This window comes from Polyodon spathula, chromosome 1 (genome assembly GCF_017654505.1).
Source record: "Polyodon spathula isolate WHYD16114869_AA chromosome 1, ASM1765450v1, whole genome shotgun sequence".
Lineage (NCBI taxonomy): Eukaryota > Metazoa > Chordata > Actinopteri > Acipenseriformes > Polyodontidae > Polyodon > Polyodon spathula.
In genome coordinates, this window is record NC_054534.1 from 106,602,886 (window position 1) to 106,624,154 (window position 21,269).

Below are 21,269 nucleotides of genomic sequence, written 5' to 3' on the forward strand. Positions count from 1 at the left end.
CATTTCATATTAATTAAATCATTTTTGCCTTGCTGTGCTGTCAGCCTGTGTTCTCTTTGGATTGATTCCCAGGGTAACAATTACATCTAGCTATTGTGGATATTATGTCTATTTCAAAGAAGGGGATATTTTTGAGCTGCAATACAGCAAGAATACAGCAAATAGTAAATTGAATTGATTCTTTTGGGACAATAAAGAACGATGATTCAAGCACAAACCTGTATATGTAGCCCTGATCTTTTCTTTGTGTACTTTTCATCTCATCTCTCACAAGACCCTTGTGCACACATCATATCCACTGCCCGGCCCCCAGATCCACAAACCAGTCATCTCCAGGCACCCCATGTTCACCCAGTAACTAAATCCTTCTTATCAGTAGTAGTCTCTCCCTTGGAGCTGAAATGTTAGCACATATTTCCTCTTTGTTGTCACATTGAGCCAACCTGAAGGAAGCAGAGCTCTAGCCCTGTGACTAATACCAGCACCTGATCAACAACAAAAGCATGTACTCAGTAATAATGAATGATACAGCATGTGCTTCAGTTTAGGATTTAACCCCCTCCCTCCTAAGGAAGCACATTGTTTTAGCCCATTGTTTTCCATCTTAGGTGACAAAACGACATGTCTATCTACAGCTCTCTAGATCATGTCCTCTGCCTTGACATTGTTCTGATCTTGATAAGACCTTTTTGTTCCCATGTCTTATGCTCCTCCTACTGGGTCACACTTTGTCCCTTTCTTTGGTTCCTCCACTGCTGCCTGCCAACACAAGGTTGGATGGATGTGAGTCAAATTGCTTTGAATTTGCTGCCTTTTCAAGAGGATTTTGGATGATTTTATATATTTCTTTTGGAGATAATATTTTAACGGGGTAAGCTCTTTAAATAATAATGGTTTTACAAGGGCATTGCTGACATCAGCAGTCAAACACAGTCTACCAACAAGATAAATACAATTGGTCTACTTATCTAGACATAGCAATATTACTATATTTGACTGCAAGACACTAATGCCTTATCCACAGGGTTTAATTACTTATTGCTTATTTTTGCTTTTTATTTGGGGAATAAAAGATGTCTGAGCAGAATATGACACATCTATTTTCAGTGGCTGAGTGAGCCAGTGTCGTTAAGCAGTGCTTGACATTATTTCACAAAATCTAATGCATAATGTACAACTTACAATGTTAAGATGCCCCCAAAAAGAATTTCACTTTTGCCATACCTCTGTAACACCTTAAAGCATATGCAAACACCATTGTATTTCATTGCATTCAAGTTGTATTTACTGGTGTTGCCTCCAGAGAAATCTCTACTGATTTCTTTTTTTAACTCAATCATTATTGTTTTGATATATTTTTCAAAGCACATCATTGGTCATTAATCACTGGGGTAGGCACTACTGAAGTCCTATCACTTCCAAGCACTTGAAATGATTAATTTCCACAGCAATACACAAGTCTGCAAGCTGTCAGGAACTGAAGTGAAGGATACACACAGATATTTTTTTTAATTTTTTTTTACTCTTTTGCACTTTAATTGGGCTCTAATGAGAAGCAATTATGATTTCTGTAGAGTTACTAAGTGAAATTTTGTTTTCTTATCCTAATCCTAATCCTAACCCTAACTTTAACCATAATTAACACGCCAGAAAAATACTCCAGTTATTCTTATTTTGCATGGCTTCATTTTATATTAATCACTCTAGCTTATTGTAATTATCCACAAGCAGTTTCTTCTTGTTTCAGCTGCGTGTTGTGAAGTACTGAAGTAGTATTGTAATACAGAGAGATTGTGCTGGATCAGTTGGGTTGTGATAAGAGTGTTATTACTCTTTTCCCAAAGGCTTTTTTATATAAATTGTGCGCAGACATAAACGTGGCATAAAAATAATTTAACTCCTGCCGTTTACTTTCTTAAAAACAAATCTCTCGGTAATGTCGAAACTCGTTGTTTGTTTGTTTTTATAATCATCTTTTTAAATCAATAAAGAGACTTTTTTGAAGAAAATAAATGGTAAGAGTTAAATAATTAATCCTTTTGAAACATGACGAGAGTGAGACCATGAATGTCGCTATGGAAACTCTTTTGGTAAGCCATCTAAACTGAACGTTTGGCTGAAAGAATTTTAAACTTTTGCATTGCCATAGCGACTCTACCTTCATTACATTATGTATATGTAGTGTTACATATAAGTATTATATTTTAATTGAAAACCTTCTGTGGGGTTGAAATACAAACCAAACCTGAATGAAAAAAAAGAATAAACAGCAACTGTCAAAAAAAAAAAAAAAAAAAAAAAAAAAAAAACAGGACCAGCTCTATCAATTTTATGACATTCAGAAACTCAGTGTGCCCCAGTCTTGGCTCCGATCATACAAACAATGCTGAGAATTCATCACACTCTTAGCCTGAGTCAGCACTGATTGTCTGCACACCTAAAACTACAACATCTGCAATTCAATGCCTCTGCTTTGTAGAAGACAATGCACCCTACACAATCTTTTATGCAAAAACAAAGGTGTTTGGTATCATTGCAAAGACCATTTCCATGTTATATACATCTTTCTTCATCATCCCAAACCTTCCATTTTAAATGTAATGGATTTATTGCTCAATTAAGCATGGTGGAAAGACTAACTATAGACACTAAATATAACTACAACTAACTATAGACACTTGTCTGTCCACTCCAGAGCTGGTCAAGAGACCTACTGTAGGGCCAATCCAGTCACTGCCAACTGCTATGATCAACACCCTGTTGTACCTATACAGTATTATTTACAGACTGCACCCATACCAGACTGGAGTAACTTATCCAATATGAGATAACTGTTTTAGAGCTTCTGGAGTTGCGACTCCATTGGCGTATCTGTACCGGAAATGTATTCACGTTTTAGGAAGTTTTACAGAATGTCATTAGGCAACAGTTTGTACAAACATATTTATTTATTGCGAAGTGCATTGATGGGATCCATCATGATGTTTTGTTCTTTCTTATACTTTAATTGTGAAGTGCCTTGGGATCATGTATGATGAAAGGTGTTATATAGAAGTAAGTCAGTTAGTGATGTTGGAGGAACCCTTCAGATGAGGCATTAACCAATATTGACTGCAGTGAAGACCCCATGGTATCCTCCCTCAATAATCTGAACAGATGTGTCACACCTTAGCAATACATGGACTAATAGACCAATACTCACAAGCTTTAACTTGTTAGTAAGGGAAGACATCAATCTATAACACTGATAGTTTCATACAAATCGAACTTAATTTTACTCATTTAAACATGCATTGAAAAAAAATTGGTTTTTAAACTTATGAGTAAAAGCTTTGTGCATACATAACAATTATAATGCATACAATATACTTTTTATAAATCTGAAATATAAATACCATTGTTAGAACATATTACATCATAGACATCCCATGATCAAGATTGATTTACTTCTTTTAAGAAGGTGGTACTATATTTGTTAATCAAGTGTCCCACATAAATTGAACTTCTGTCATTGTAGCCTGTCTCTTTAGTAATAAAACACCAAGGCTTATATTAGCACCTCTGCACTGGTGTAGCCATTTCAATTTCACAGCCATGGCTTGTCATATAAATTTTTTTTTAAAAAATTAAAATAAAAAAAAAAAACACAGAGCCCGAGGGGTTTGGTTCATGTAACACTGACATGGTGTAAAATTCCAGGTTACAGAAATTCAGTACAGAAGTAAGCACACAGGAAATTAGGACAGCGTCTACAGCACAGCACTTTGTGGAAATTAAAGGCCTTCATGCTGCTGTTCCCATAATAACTGGATGGTTATTATGTAAAATATCAACTGGATCAGCCCATTGAAATAATCGTTCACCAGTATGTGTGTGTGTGTATATATATATATATATATATATATGTGTACACCACAGTTATAGATCCTTCCTGTTATAACTGCAGTGTGCAAAAATGAAAAATGAATGTACACAAAAGGTTTAAAATATTTTAAAAATATTTTATTTCTTACAAAAGCCCTTCAGCTCTGTAGAAAAAAAAGTACACAAAAAAATATTCTTTTTTTTACATTTTTTCCTGATGAGCAGGCTCCTAACATTCCTCAACAAGCCAGAAACTGAGGGACAGTACTGAGAAATATTTAGGGCTGCATTACCCTTTTTGATCTTCCTGAGGATAAAATTATAGCTTGATACCAGCTATTTCATTATGTACAATTGTTTGTATTTGTATTATAATAAACTTGGTTCATTAAGTTATCCTTTTCATGATGTATATTTGGTTTTACCTGTCATATAATAACAATATAATATAAAGTCAAGCATAAACAGCGGTGCAGCGCATTTATGCATCTAAATGTGACAGTTTATGCCGTGCCTCATTAATTTTGGGCTTGTTAATACATTTGGGATTTTATATATATATATATATATATATATATATATATATATATATATATATATATATATATATATATATATATATATTTCTTAGATGATTCCTGCCCTTCAGCTCAGCATGACAATGGGACTGAACGCAGTCAGCCCCAGTATTATTTTTGCTATTATTGTCTGTTCCACTGCATGTTCAAACCTGTTGTTTCATTCTAAAATAAAAGGGTCATATTTACTCACAAGCTAAAAAGCACAGTAAATAAAAATAAAAAAGGGCTCTTGTTTTATCCCTTCATGGATGGTTAACTCCATATAGCATTGTGTAGCATTATTCTGTGATGTGTTTTGAGGTTTTAAAAGTATATCTAATTTATAATACCTAAAGTTCACATTTTAAAAATACATTACTAATAGTGTAAATAATCACATGGAAAAAAATACAATGAACTACTGATGCATGCGCATAACTCAAAGTAATCCCAATAGTGCTTCATGCAGCATTCAGATAGCATTCTGCACCTTGTAAGCACGGTCTGAAGGGAAGAAGAAAATGATATGTATTGAATCCACCTCCATCCACCCCTCAATTTCCAGGATTCTTCAGCTTCAGACAGCAGGAAACTCTGGGCTTGCAGAAACCTGCAATCCACCATCTACAACTACTCAGTGACTGTTTTATCGTTTGAGAAGTAAGGCTGGAACTTTATTTTTTAATTTAATTTAATTATTTTACTTCTATTGTTTGCTGTGCATTTTAATTGTTTATGATTATATTCCTGGGTTTCTAATATTAAAATAACCTATCGGTTAATATTCCAACTGAGTGGCTAAGGAAAACAAAACTGTAAGACATGTGGCCATTGCAGTGTATTGTTTGCAGAATGATCGACTTTTTACAGGAAGATTTCCATGGGGATTTTGTTTGTAAACAATGTCAACTAATAGAACACCTGGAATCCAGGATAAGTGGCCTGGAGGAGCAATTGGCTGACATGTACTGCAATAAAGATTTAGCAGAATTGGCAGACTTAATAAACATGCCCTACAGAAAGATTGTGTGCTCACCAGTGGAAATTACAACCATACAGAGAGGGATAGATGGATGACTGTTGGCCAAAACAAAAAGAAAGGACGTGCCCGCCGCACAGGGGCGACTTCTCCAGAACTTGCTGTGTCCAATCAGTACCAGCCCTTACTAGATATTGATCTGGACTCTGACAGTTCAGAGGAAATTGGAGGGCCCCTAATCACCCAGGAACCCACTACCCCCAGAAAAAATGAGTCACTGACAATGAGGATGTTTCAGATGAAGTTAGGAAAAGATTTCAACCTCTACACCAACACGACAACTGTGAGACAACTAACAACGAGATGCTCATAGTGGGAGATTATATTATTAGAAATGTCAACCTAACCCTTAGAAATTCTCAGGAGGTGACAGTATGTTGCTGACCAGGAGCAACAGTCTCTGATATTGAGGCCAACCTGAATAAGATAGCTGAAAATCACAATCAGATTTCGACACTAATCATTCATGCTGGAACAAATGATACAAGATTTAGAGAATCTGAAATTCTGAAGAAAAAATACATTTCACTGTATCAGAAGGCTAAGTCATTATGTCAGAATGTAATTTTCTCTGGACCTTTACCTGTTACTAACAGAGGATGTGAAGCATTTAGTCGACTATTTTTCCTAAATATTTGGTTATCCAACTGGTGTTCATCTAAGAAACTGGGTTTTATTGATAATTGGGATAGTTTTTGGGAGAGGCCAGGGTTATTCAAAAAAGATGGTCTCCACCCAAATTGGAAAGGACTACTAAGATTAACAGAAAACAAACCGTTACTGTAACAATCTGTGACTTAGTGGACCATTGTCTGGGTCTCAGTTACCACAGCAGATTAAACAATCCGTTTATCCTATAAAAACAGTACCTGTTCCCCGTTATAGAAATGTGTTCTCTTTTACCCGGGGTGCATGTACTTAAAATGTAATTGGTATTAAAACACAAGCAGGGAGTACACTAAAGAGTCCTACACAAAACCCTTTATTTCAGCATTCTGATCGTAGTGAGGTAGCTGTTGATGAGGGTAATAATAACATTGAAATCCTTATTGCAAGTTGTAAGGACTGTTCTGGTGGATCTATCCGCACGCAGGGGCTGATTTCCAATAATCTTATTAAAGTTTCTTTACATACAGCTACTCCTTTATCTCAGTGCAATAAAACACATGTCACTCTACTTAATGTGCGCTCCCTATCTAACAAAGCTCTTTTAATTAGTGATGAAATCACTCGCTATAAACTTGGATTTTTATTTTTGACGGTTACCTAGCAGAGTGCACAATAACTAATTGTACTCTTTTCTTACTGTTTATTATTGTATTGTTTTATTTTTTTCTGTATGTAAAGCACTTTGAATTGTATTGTACATGACTTGCGCTACATAAATAAAGGTTTATTATTATTATTATTATTATTATTATTATTATTATTATTATTATTATTATTATTATTATTATTATTATTATTATATAATCTTAACCATTTAAAGTGCATGCTTTAAAGCAAATAGGTGAAGCATTGTGCAGTGAAGTTTGTGGACTTCTAATATGCTTCCCTACCTCACGTCCATAAATAAAAAAAAAAAAAAAAAAAAAACACAGCAGCTTTGAGTAGTCTTTTCAGAAACTCTGTATGCTGGAATAGTTAGTAAACATCTGATAAGAAACATGAATAAAGAATCACAGAGAGGACATATAATCGGGTATTGAACAGGTAACACATTACATATTAGAGACCTTCACCATCCAATACTGGACCTGTGATTGAAATGGAAACCCCACTCCCACTTGCAGCCAGTTCACTTTGAATATCTTTGGCAGTCAATCTCTGGATTGTTACTAACCTTAATTCCTACAATTCATCTACATTTTCTTGGTGAAAAAATCTTTTTTCTTCCAGATGGAGGGAGCATTGTGACAGAACCATGAGTCTTGTACTTCTTGATAATAAAAACAATAACTGAAATTGGGATACTCTAATGCTTAATTGGGATACTCAAAAGAGACAAATCGTTCTTGACCTTCATAAATCAGGCAATGAGTACAAAAAATAGCAAAAAAACCTAAATATAGCACTTACCACTATTAGAGCAATAATTAAGAAGTTTAAAACAAGTGGAACAGTGGTAAATCTGTGTGGATATATATATATATAGATATATATATATATATATATATATATATATTTATATATATATATAGATATATCAGTTATGTGCAAAAGTTTTAGGCAGGTGTGAAAAAATGCTGTAAAATAAGAATGCTCTCAAAAATAGACATGTTAATAATTATATTTACCAATTAACTAAATGCAAAGTGAGTGAACAGAAGAAAAATCTAAATCAAATCCATATTTGGTGTGACCACCCTTTGCCTTCAAAACAGCATCAATTCGTCTAGGTACACTTGCACAAAGTCAAGGATTTTGTAGGCATATAATCAGGTGTATGATTAAACAATTATACCAAACTGGTGCTAATGATCATCAATTCAATATGTAGGTTGAAACACAATAATTACCTGAAACAGAGACAGCTGTGTAGGAGGAATAAAACTGGTTGAGGAACAGCCAAACTCAGCTAACAAGGTGAGGTTGCTGAAGACAGTTTACTGACAAAAGTCATACACCTGAGCAGAGCAACAAGACACAAAGTAGTTATACTGCATCAGCAAGGTCTCTCCCAGGCAGAAATTTCAAGGCAGACAGGGGTTTCCAGATGTGCTGTCCAAGCTCTTTTGAAGAAGCCCAAAGAAACAGGCAACGTTGAGGACCGTAGAAGCAGTGGTCAGCCAAGGAAACTTACTGCAGCAGATGAAAGACACATCATGCTTACTTCCCTTCACAATCGTAAGATGTCCAGCAATGCCGTCAGCTCAGAATTGGCCGAAAAGAGTGGGACCCTGGTACAACCATCTACTGTCCGGACAAGTCTGGTCAGAAGTGGCCATGGAAGACTTGGGGCCAAAAAGCTATACCTCCGACATGGAAATAAGGCCAAGCGACTCAACTATGCACGAAAACACAGGAACTGGGGTGCAGAAAAATGGCAGCAGGTGCTCTGGACTGATGAGTCAAAATTTGAAATATTTGGCTGTAGCAGAAAGCAGTTTGATAAACACATGAATGAAGCTGGTGGATTAACATGTCTATTTTTTTGAAAGCATTCTTACTTTACAGCTCATACAGGCAGATACTTATCCATCATGCATTTTTTCACACCTGCCTAAAACTTTTGCACAGTACTGTATATATATATATATATATATATATATATATATATATATATATATATATATATATATATATATATAGTAATACGGCAGGGAGGGGGTTAAAATCCTTCCTTGCAGAAAACATGTGAGAATGCACATTTGGGTGTTAATGGCTTAATTGTTTTATTGTTTAGTGATCCCCTGCACCTGGTGTTAATTGTAAATTAGAACCAGGTGCAGGGTATTTAAAGAATGCAGCCAGTCTGTTCGGGGCTGCTGAGGGGTAGGAAACAGAAAGTGTGCTCTGGTTCCGAGCAGTCTAAAGTAAGTATTGAGTTAAACCTGTGTGGTTTGTTTTGTGACAGGTAAACGGCTTAGTCGTCCTGTATCAGTTAGGTTCCAGCTTGTGTGTAGTTAGTGCTCCGAATAGGAGCTAGGTGTTTATTTTGTGTTTTGTTTTTGTTTGAGTTTATTAAAAGTGCGCGTAAGCACTTTAAACTCTATTTCCGTGTTTGGGTCTGGTTTAAAAGGGGCAACGAACCGTGAGAGTTGCAACAGCAAGCGAACATTCAAAGAGGAGATTAAATGTTTAAGAGATACAAATGGCAAAATCGTAGATGAAGAAAAAAAATAGCAAATATATTAAACGATTACTTTTCACAGGTTTTTACAAAGGAAGATACTGACAACATGCCCCACATTTCATCCAGTTCCTATCCAGTTTTAAATAACTTTAGCATAACTGAGGCAGAAGTGTTAAGGGACTAGGAGCTCTTAAAATAAACAAATCCCCTGGGCCGGATGAGATCCTCCCAGTAGTACTCAAAGAAATGAAAGAAGTAATTTACAAACCGCTAACCAAGATCATGCAGCAGTCTCTTGACACAGGGGTGGTACCGACAGACTGGAAAATTGCAAACGTAATACCGATCCACAAAAAGGGAAACAAAACTGAACCAGGTAACTACAGACCACTAAGCCTGACTTATATTATATGCAAACTTATGGAAACTATAATAAGATCCAAAATGGAAAATTACCTATATGGTAACAGGGTCCTGGGAGACAGTCAACATGGTTTTAGGAAAGGGAGATCGTGTCTAACTAACTTGCTTGATTTTTTTGAGGATGCAACATCGATAATGGATAATTGCAAAGCATATGACATGGTTTATTTAGATTTCCAGAAAGCTTTTGACAAAGTCCTGCACAAAAGATTAATTCTCAAACTGAACGCAGCTGGGATTCAAGGAAACACATGTACCTGGATAAGGGAGTGGTTAATATGTAGAAAACAGAAAGTACTGATTAGAGGAAAAACCTCAGAATGGAGTGTGGTAACCAGCGGTGTACCACAGGGATCAGTATTAGGTCCTCTGCTATTCCTAATCTACATTAATGATTTAGATTCTGGTATAGTAAGCAAACTTGTTAAATTTGCAGACGACACAAAAGTAGGAGGAGTGGCAAACACTGTTGCAGCAGCAAAGGTCATTCAAAATGATCTACACAAGATTCAGAACTGGGCAGACACATGGCAAATGACATTTAATAGAGAAAAGTGTAAGGTACTGCACGCAGGAAATAAAAATGTACATTATAAATGTCATATGGGAGATACTGAAATTGGAGAAGGAATCTATGAAAAAGACCTAGGAGTTTTTGTTGACTCAGAAATGTCTTCATCTAGACAAAGTGGGGAAGCTATAAAAAAGGCTAACAAGATGCTCGGATATATTGTGAAAAGTGTTGAATTTAAATCAAGGGAAGTAATGTTAAAACTGTACAATGCACTAGTAAGACCTCATCTTGAATATTGTGTGCAGTTCTGGTCACCTCGCTATAAAAAAGATATTGCTGCTCTAGAAAGAGTGCAAAGAAGAGCGACCAGAATTATTCTGGGCTTAAAAGGCATGTCATATGCAGACAGGCTAAAAGAATTGAATCTGTTCAGTCTTGAACAAAGAAGACTACGTGGCGACCTAATTCAAGCATTCAAAATTCTAAAAGGTATTGACAGTGTCGACCCAAGGGACTTTTTCAGCCTGAAAAAAGAAACAAGGACCAGGGGTCACAAATGGAGATTAGACAAAGGGGCATTCAGAACAGAAAATAGGAGGCACTTTTTTACACAGAGAATTGTGAGGGTCTGGAACCAACTCCCCAGTAATGTTGTTGAAGCTGACACCCTGGGATCCTTCAAGAAGCTGCTTGATGAGATTTTGGGATCAATAAGCTACTAACAACCAAACGAGCAAGATGGGCCGAATGGCCTCCTCTCGTTTGTAAACTTTCTTATGTTCTTATGTTCTTAATCCCTTGCATGTATATATATATATATATATATATATATATATATATATATATATATATATATATATATATATATATTACACACACAGTGCCGTACATATTGTCCAAATGGAAAAAGTTTGGGATAGTAGTGAATCTTCCCAGGACTGGCCGTCCTGCCAAAATCTCTCCAAGAGCAAGGCGTAAAATCGTCCAGGAAGTCACAAAGAACCCTTGAACAACATCCAGGGAGCTGCAGGCCTCTCGCCTTGGCTAAGGTCAGTGTTCATGACTCCACCATCAGAAAGACACTGGGCAAAAATGGGATTCATGGCAGGGTAGCAAGGCGGAAACCACTGCTCACTAAGAAGAACATGAATGCTCATCTCAGGTTTGCCAAAAAGCACCTGGATGATCCTCAAGAGTTCTGGAACAATGTTCTATGGACAGATGAGTCATAAGTGGAACTTTTTGGCCAACATGGGCCCTGTAATGTCTGTTGAAAACCAAGCACTGTATTCCACAGTAAGAACCTCATACCAATGGTCAAGCATGGTGGTGGTAGTGTCATGATTTGGGGATGCTTTGCTGAATCAGGACCTGGACGACTTGCCATCATTGAAGGAACCATAAATTCTGCTCTGTATCAGAGAATTCTAATACTTCAAATACTTTTTCACAGCATTGTATGTGTGTGTGTGTGTGTGTGTGTGTGTGTATATATATATATATATGGGGTCAGTAATAGGTACTGAAACTTAAGGGAACTGTCTGAATATTTTTTGGTAACAGGGAGAGGTCTATGCTGTCTGATGCATGCATGAACCTGCAAGAGGAGTTCGGGAGCTCTGTAAGATCTGCCTGTCAACCATGGCAATGACACAGAGCTGTTGGGTGAGGGTGAATTGTCTCTCTCTCTGAGTGGTCGGGAGGCGGGTCTTGGGGGGGGGTTGCTCGACCTATAAAAATAATGCTTTGCTATCCCACCTCCCTTGTCCTTTTAGGAAATACTACCACAGGAGCTGATTATGAAAACCTGGAGTAAACTCTCTAAAAAATTATCAACCGTATCTGGAACGTTTAAGGGCAGGCAAGCCCCGTTGCAGAAGGCAGCTGCTGCATTTGAGTTAATTATGTACCCTCAAGGGATGTCGCTATTCTAGCTGGGGAAGTCTGGGCAACCCCATAAGTAATAGGTAGGGGATGGCAAAGCATAGCTAAAGACGCAAGTCGCTTCAGATAGCAACGGCTGTGGGAAGTTGCAGGAAGCAGCACCTTTTGTTTGTATGTTTTGTTAATAGTATTTATTTTCTCTTTTGCTTTCGCCTTTGTTTTGAATATTATTTTCAGCACCAGTGGCTGCAACGGACTGTGTCGATCCCTACCATTGTTGGTAACCTTCTGTACCGTTGCTGGTATTGAAGCCACAGCACAAGAGTGCCACCTTGTGGAATAAATAAATCAGTGTACCAAAACGGTGTTTCAAACGCCAACCTTCTGTCTCCTGTGTAAGTGAACTTCCCACACTGTCCCACAACAATGTATCTGTGTAATGAAAGGAAGAATTGCATACAGTACTCCCTGTATGCAGAGCATTGTAATGAACCTCCTTCTAGCAGCTGATGATCAGTTAATAATACATACTTGGCTCTACACTACAGAGTTTATTGTTTAGTTGAATGGTATCTTTAACATTATTGTTTCCAATTCAATTCAATAGCCTGAGATGCCAATTCATTACAGTACGCAATGAATGAAATCCGAATTCAGGTTTTCTATTGCATCGCCATGCAACTAAAAAGGGCATATTTCTTATCATAAGCAATTAGCATGACAATTTAGCATGGCCTGGGATCCTTATGTTTGATCTTTCCAAGGTTTCTGACCTTGAGGTTTATTGTCAAAGTCAAGTGTATTGTGTGTGGGGTCAGTCAGCTGTTGGGTGGTGTGATGGGTATTTACATAACAGAACACAAGCTGTTTCTGAAGGGAGAGAGGAGCAGGATCACCCCAGAGATCTGGTCTGAGATCAAGTTTATCGGTGTATGTTAATGACATTGCACCTACATGGATATGTTGATTGTGTGAGTGAGTGTAGAGGGGAGAAGTTAGACCCTACAGCCGCAATAGCTTACAGCCATAGTTAGATTCTTTATTTTTGGTTGGTGGTAGACTTTGCTCTTGATTTAAATCAGGTTTTAGTGTTATAAATGTGACTTATAAACCAATACAAGAAAACATTCCTTCTATCAATATGCTTCTATGCAATATGATATGGAGTTAAATGTCATGTCCAACAATACCAATGCCGATATCACAGTTGTCTAAGGTACTCCAGCAGAAATGATGAACCTGTATTTCCAACTATGGCTTACCAAAACCTACGGTACTAGGTGTATGAATGGGACCCCATTTTTACAATGTACTGTTTGGTAACACTTTACATTAAATGCCTTTAATTACTGTGTATTTACATTGTAGTTACTTAGTTAATACACTTGTACTTACACATAACTACAATGTTATTCTGTATTGTTACAAGGTACTTAATGTGCTAATCTTTTTGCACGTTATGTATGCAAGTACACAATTGATCAGAAAAGGGTTAGGGTCAGGGTTAGGGCTAAAATTAACACATAGACACAGTAAGTACATTTGTAGCAAAAGATAAGACATCATGTTAGGACTACATATATGACTAATGCATGTAGTTATACAGTGATTATATTGTGTTAGGTAGCCGTTATGAAGGTTTGTGTTTTAATGATTAAAATGTTTTAAATGATTAAAGTGTTTAACTAACCTGTTTGATTTTATTGAGGATGCAACACTGACAATGGATAACTGCAAAGCTTATTAATGGTGGATTTCAACTTCCTCCATGTAAAATGGGAAAACCTGGTGGGGAGCATGACGGACAAAATCCAAATGGTAGAAATGATAAATGACTGCTTCCTAACACAATTTGTCAAGGCACCGACTAGAAGGGAGTCTTTTCAAATAACAAAGACAGAATAACTAAAACAGAGGTCAGAGAACCACTGGCAAACTCAGACCACAACATGGTTTCAGTTGAAGTGATTTTTAAAACCCCAAAAAGTAATGATTAAAGCTAAGGTTTACAAATTTAGAAAGGCAAACTATGAAGGTATGAAACAGAGACTAACAGAAGTAGATTGGAGTAAAATCGAGAAAACATCCACAGAAAAAAAAATGGTTGATTTTTTTTTAAATGTAGTAGTAGAGGCAAAAAACAATTACATCCCAAAAGTAGACAAATCAAAATCTAAAACAAAATGGCCAAAATGCTTTAATAGATACATTAAAAAAAATATTCAGTGAAAAAATCAGACTATTGATCTTTTATTTTATGGAAGCCTAGTGTGTGCATATTCATTTATCATGTATGACAAGTACCTGTAACCTTTATAGTTAAGAGTTATAGCCTAACAACAGTAAAAAAAACAGGCGAAAATAGCTCAGACCTTAAAGGGTTAAATTAGCGGTAGCATTTTTAATCCATCTCTGTTTAGATAAATTATGTTTACTGCATCCCCATGGCTGAAAATGACAACAAGCAATTAGTTAGGACTATATGCTCTGGGCCCTCATGTCTATCTCTCCAAGACTTCTGACCCTGCCAGACAGAAGGGATTGATGTCAAGTGTATTGTGTGTGGGGTCAATCGGCTGTTGGACAGTGCGAGTCATATTTACATAACGGAACGCAAGCTGTTTCTGAAGGGAACCCCTGAGATCTGGTCTATCTGTGTATATTAATGACTTCACATATGTTCATAAATTAAGCATGGTTCCATTGTACACAGATGGCATTTTCTTTCCCCCATGGGAGGGGAGGACACACAACGTATGCCATCTTCATGCTGATTTTAATAAATATCAGTGCTGATAGATAGAATCATCCTCCTCATACTCCAGCACTAGATTTAAAAAAAAAAAAAAAAAAAAGATTTAAAACATTGTTTCATTTACTACCTATTTTATATAGTTTATCAAGGAAAAGATATGACAAGTATGTTTTAAAAATACTTTATTAACACAAACATCTTAAACTCTTACTGTCTATAAACTAAAACTGTTAGGGTTGTATTCTGATCACAGCGTGAACGGTGCTTGCTCCCAATTCTGTGATGAATAAATAGAGTGAACATTTAAAACCAATACTGCACTGAAATGGTATTCTGAAGACTTGTCTTGTATTGTCCCGTTATAGAGCGCCTGCCCCATCATTAACATACTCACCGAAACGATTCTGATGACACAGGGTCCCAAATAGACAACTGAGCTCTGCATTAAGACCTGTTGAAACCAGGTTTATTAAGTGGTGCAATCAGGAATGTTAACAATTGAACACTCTATAAAAAGCAATATAGTCCTAAGTAACAACTGTGTGTGCTTGGACTGACACCGAAAGAGGAAATCAAAGAAAGAAAAGTAAAAGAGAAGAATGACTGGGATGAGATAGTTCTCATATTGCAGTTCACATTTAGAGGATGCCTCAATGATAAATAATTTGCTTTATTTATGTATTTATTTAAGGTTTGAGTTATTTAGTTTGGTAAGCAACTATTCACAAACCACCATTTCCAACATCCTTAAATTTATAGTTTGGAGGTACTGTAGAGCTACAACTATGGTACTACAAAAAACAATTCAATAATTAAAAATAAAATAAATAAGTTGATTTAAATTAAAATGAAATCGGATTCAAACCAAATCAATCCGATTTTAAATTAAAAAAAATTGCCAACCCTAGTATTTATCTATATCTATATATCACACAGGGCGAGGCAATCCACACACAGGCAGATGGTGGACGCGAAACCAGGACCTCTAGCACTAAAGCAAAGAGACGATACCACTGTACAAAAGAGCTGGCTCCTTTGCAAAGAGCGTATATCAGTTTTATGTCTTCATGTGTGATTACGTCACCTACCAGCCATTCTGCTGCCTTGCTCCGTGCACGCTACATTCTCCCCTGCCCGCCTCAAGTCCGTCCCGGAGTTGCTCACCAGGCTAGTCCGATGAGCACGTGCCGGGGTACCTGCGTCCAGGTTGATGGAGAGGGTACTGCAAAGGGTGCCGCTGTCAGACTGTGTGGTCTACCTGGACAACCTGCTGGTGCACACCATCGAGTTCAGCAAGGGCCTGGACCTCCTGTGGGAAGTGCTGGACCGGATCTGGGCCAACTGATGAGATGAGAAGTACTGTTTCTGGGCCACATAGTGGGGGCCGACGGGGTTGCCACTGACCCCACCAAGGTGGACGCTGTGTAACCAACTGTCCCACCCCAACCTCCATCCACGAGGTTTGTGGGTGCTTAGGCCTTGCCTCTTATTACCGACGGTTCATGAAGGGGTTTACGGACATCACTCGTCCACTTTATCAGATTACTGAGAAGGGCTGTCTGTTCCGCTGGACAGAACAGTGTGAGGGAACATTCTGAGAGCTGTGTGACACATTGGCCAATGCCCCTCTGCCGTCTGGGACCGGACGCTGAGCCTGCAGTATATAGCCGCAGAATGAAGGCTCCCACAGCATAGCTCACACAGGGTAGTGCTGCGTGCCAAACTCGTAATTTACATAGTGCTTCATTGAACCTCAACACCCCTACCATTTGACTATAATACCCCACGAACCGTAGGTTTAGGTTATTGTTATGAAATAAACTTCATTTTAATACCAAAATTTATCACCCTTATCATGTGCATATAATGATGATGTCTGGTACGAGTTTCATACAATGACTACCCTGTGTGAGCTACCCTGTTGGAGCCTTCGTTCTGCAGCAATACCCCCCTCTGCTGACCTGATTTTTTAATTGGCGAAGAGACACTTTAGCAGCGTCATGACCATACACACCAGAAGAGATACAAAGGCAATGTGACAGGTTTGACAAGTGCCTGATCTATACAACTGTTAAAAATTGCTATTGACAAACCTCTGATCAAGACTAATACATATTCGGCAACATAATGTAGTAATTATGAGTGTCATCTCTGACTGCGTTTCAGCACATAGGGCAATAAATCACACATAGCAGGCTTATCAAATTCCTTCGAAATGGACTCCCATATATTGTCTTTCAAATCTGTATCTTTATAATTGTGATGATCTCTGTCATAAAGCTCTGGTTATTTTTTCAATGGCAAGTATTATTGTTTCCCCCGTACCCCTACCCACCAGGGCGACGCTCTGCCAATTGTGCGTCGCCCCCTAGGAGCTTCTGTCCACGGATGGCAGTGAAATAGCCTGGACTCGAACCAGCAACTGCCAGGCTTCACTCCATGCAGAGCGCCTTTACCGGATTGGGAGCCACTTGAGAGCCCCCAGGTTCTATTTATTTTGATGCATCGCTGCACAGTTTCACTTGCCGCAGCTGTGTCCGGTGGGTAGCAGCCTTTAGTGTTAGAACATAAGAACATAAGAAAGTCATTTGGTTGTTAGTAGCTTATTGATCCCAAAATCTCATCAAGCAGCTTCTTGAAGGATCCCAGGGTGTCAGCTTCAAAAACATTACTGGGGAGTTGGTTCCAGACTCCTACAATTCTCTGTGTAAAAAGTGCCTCCTATTTTCTGTTCTGAATGCCCCTTTATCTAATCTCCATTTGTGACCCCTGGTCCTTTTTTCTTTTTTCAGGTCAAAAAAGTCCATTGGTCGACACTGTCAATACCTTTTAGAATTTTGAATGCTTGAATTAGGTCGCCACGTAGTCTTCTTTGTTCAAGACTGAATAGATTCAATTCTTTTAGCCAGTCTGCATATGACATGCCTTTTAACCCTGGAAAAATTCTGGTCGCTCTTCTTTGCACTCTTTCTAGAGCAGCAATATCCTTTTTGTAGCGAGGTGACCAGAACTGAACACAATATTTTAGATGAGGTCTTACTAATGCATTGTACAGTTTTAACATTACTTCCCTTGATTTAAATTCAACTCTTTTCACGATATAGCCAAGCATTTTTTACAGCTTCCACATATTGTCTAGATGAAGACATTTGTCTAGAGTCACCATAAACTCCTAGTCCTTTTTTTAAAGATTTCTTCTTCAATTTCAGTATCTCCCATATGGTATTTGTGTATTAATGTACATTTTTATTGTCTGCGTGCAGTACCTTACACTTTTCTGTATTAAATATCATTTGTGTCTGCCCAGTTCTGAATCTTGTCTAGATCATTTTAAATGACAATTGCTGCTGCAACAGTGTTTGCCACTCCTCGTATTTTTGTGTTATCTGCAAATTTAACAAGCTTGCTTACTATACCAAAATTTAAGTCATTAATGTAGATAAGGAAGCAGAGCACCTAATATTGATCCCTGTGATACACCACTGGTTACCTCGCTCCATTTTGAGGTTTCTCCTCTAATTAGTACTTTCTGTTTTCTACATTTTATCCATTCCCTAATCCATGTGCATGCATTTCCTTGGATTCCTACTGGTTTCAGTTTGAGAATTAATCTTTTATGCAAGACTTTGTCAAAAGCTTTCTGAAAATCTAAATAAAATGTTATGCTTTACAATTATCCATTGTCAAAAAAATAAATGGGTTTATATTGCCTACATAAAAAATTGCAACCGAAGCTATGCGTTTATATGCAGACATACTGTAATCGAAATGACATGAATAAATAAACATTTGAACAGAATGGGCTTCATTTACAATTGTTTACAAAGTCTCGGTGCTGCACAAATCACACAGATCCTGCGCTTTTCAACATATGCAGTGCACTGACCGCATTGTCCATCTTTGCTGCATCAGAATCTTGTTTGGTAAAATTTGCAGTAATTCCAAACACTCTTTCCTGTCCTGCTTCTTCAGCGATCCATTTGCAATGTGTTTTGGGGGGTAACACTGAATTTCTTAGAAAAACTTGATTTATAGTAACCAGTGCAGACATGAGATGTCTAGGCTGATTGATGGGCTATCAGGAGGCTCACTGAAACAATAGAAAAGTCAGCTCACTTGAGGAATGCAGACTGATATAATCAAACTTCAATACGGCTGCAAGCCCAACTGATAAACACAAAAAATACAGCAACATTTAATTGTTTTAATATGTTTTATATGTAGTGGTCAATTTGACCACGCCTCGTTGGAATAGGTATGGCAGTATTTTATCTTGCTAATTTTTACAGCTACATGATTCTATCTTTGTCAGGGGAATTAGTACATATATTTAGGAAAAGTCAGAAAAGCACAGCTTCTTATCTTAAAACAATTTATACACAACTATATACACAAACAAACAGCATCTAGATATTTAGTAAATGCGGCCGGAGGCCTGGTTTCATATTACATCCTTTACTGTTAAGAATTAAGCGTATATGAGCTGCAATGTAATGCTAAGGATCTTATGCAGGACGTATTTTATTTAAATTTTTTTTTTATTTCTCTGTGCTTATCTTGATCTATTTTCAAGTTTTATGTAAACTGTTATTTTTTTTCTGGGCTTTTGCTTTATATATACTATATGAATGTCATTATTATTTTCAGTTACTTTCCAAAATGCTTGGGTGTTTTTTTCTGCCACAATCAACAAACAGTGCTTGCACTGTTAGTTGTACCTTCTTTCCTTTGTCATCTTCCACAGCTAAATCCTTATGGTCATGAGCACATTCTTTTGTGTTTTCAGGCACTTTTTTTGCCAAAATTTGCAGTTTTGTTTTAAATTCTCACTATGTCACTAATATAGCTTTAAATCCTGTGAACAAGCCTTCTACTGTAATTGTAATCTCACGTTTTGTTGTTCATTCTACTCGCCCATTTGAAAATCGTGATTAAGCCCAGTTTGTAAGGTTTTGAGTGTCACCGGAATGGATTTTTTTCTTTATGCCATTTTTTTTGTAAGAATAATAATTAATTCTTCATTCGCTCCTAAAATGTTAATTGTATCCTACCATGATTTCTCAATAAATGAACGGTCTCTGTACAATTAACAACATCGACATGCAGCAGACTGGACAACTGCATAAAAACGGCCAGAAATTACAGTTAACAGAACTGTTTGTCTTGAACCAGCTAACTTATGATTGGACTGCTGCAGAGAAAATACAGATCTTTGATTGGTTGATCGTATCACTGGTCTGGCTTTAGGAAAACGTTAGCATGCCTTTCACCCGTAATGCACAGCAACCTATGGAATAGCCAAATAAAGCAATGGGCGTATGACGTATTTATACAAATAGTTTACAGATGTGTGTCAACACACAGCAAAGACAACAGGCAGGACCCCCTCTCCCCTCTTCATCTTTCTCTCAATCTTTATTTCCATACTTTGATGGTACACGTTGGATGCTGATATGCCTGTGGAGCAGTGAAGAACACATATAACTGTATATGTAAACACACTACCTCTGTCCATCATATCAATACAGTGATAAAACACATAACTGATCCGCCCATCCGGCATGTAAAGATGAGGGGGGGAGGGGTTCTGTACTATTGTACCCAACTTTACGCAGGTTGAAGCACTGGTATATTCTGGTATATAAGGCTATTCAATGTAAATGATATGTATATACTTATTTAAATGAATACCTTATAGCTTCCCATAGTAGCCATAGCCTCAGATCTCATTCTTTTTTGCATTTTCAAATCCCAAATGTGCGTACTGAGGCCGGTAAAGGATCCTTTGCTTATTATGCCCCATGGTCCTGGAATGAGTTCCAGTCCAAACTAAAGCTGCACACCCAGATATCTTTATTGCAATTTAAGAGTAAACTGCATGATTTCGTGACTGAGACTTGTAATTGTTTTAAATAGTTGACTATTTTTGTGTATTTTGTTTTAAATGTGATATATTGTTTTAAATGTGATTTGCCTGTGTGTTAATTGGGTTTTATTGTGTAGCCTATTTGTCCTTGTTGTCCGATTGACTTGCTGCTACCTGCTTGTCTAGGTCTCACTCCTAAAAGAGGTTCTAATCTCAAAGTGACTACCTAGTTAAATAAAGGATGACAAATACATTATATATATATATATATATATATATATATATATATATATATATATATATATATATATATATATATATAGTAATAGATCCTTGCAACTCACACTGTTCGTTGCCCCTTTAAATTCAGACCTAAGACACAAGAAATTGATTTTTCCAGTGCTGACGTGCACTTTTAATAAACAGAAATAAACAAAACAGAAAATAAACACCTAGCTCTCATTCAGAGCACTAAGTACAACACAATCTGGAACCTAACTGAAACAGGACAGCTACTTTACGATTGCCTTTGCGCAACCGGGCTCTTTACTCACAGCAGCCCCAAACA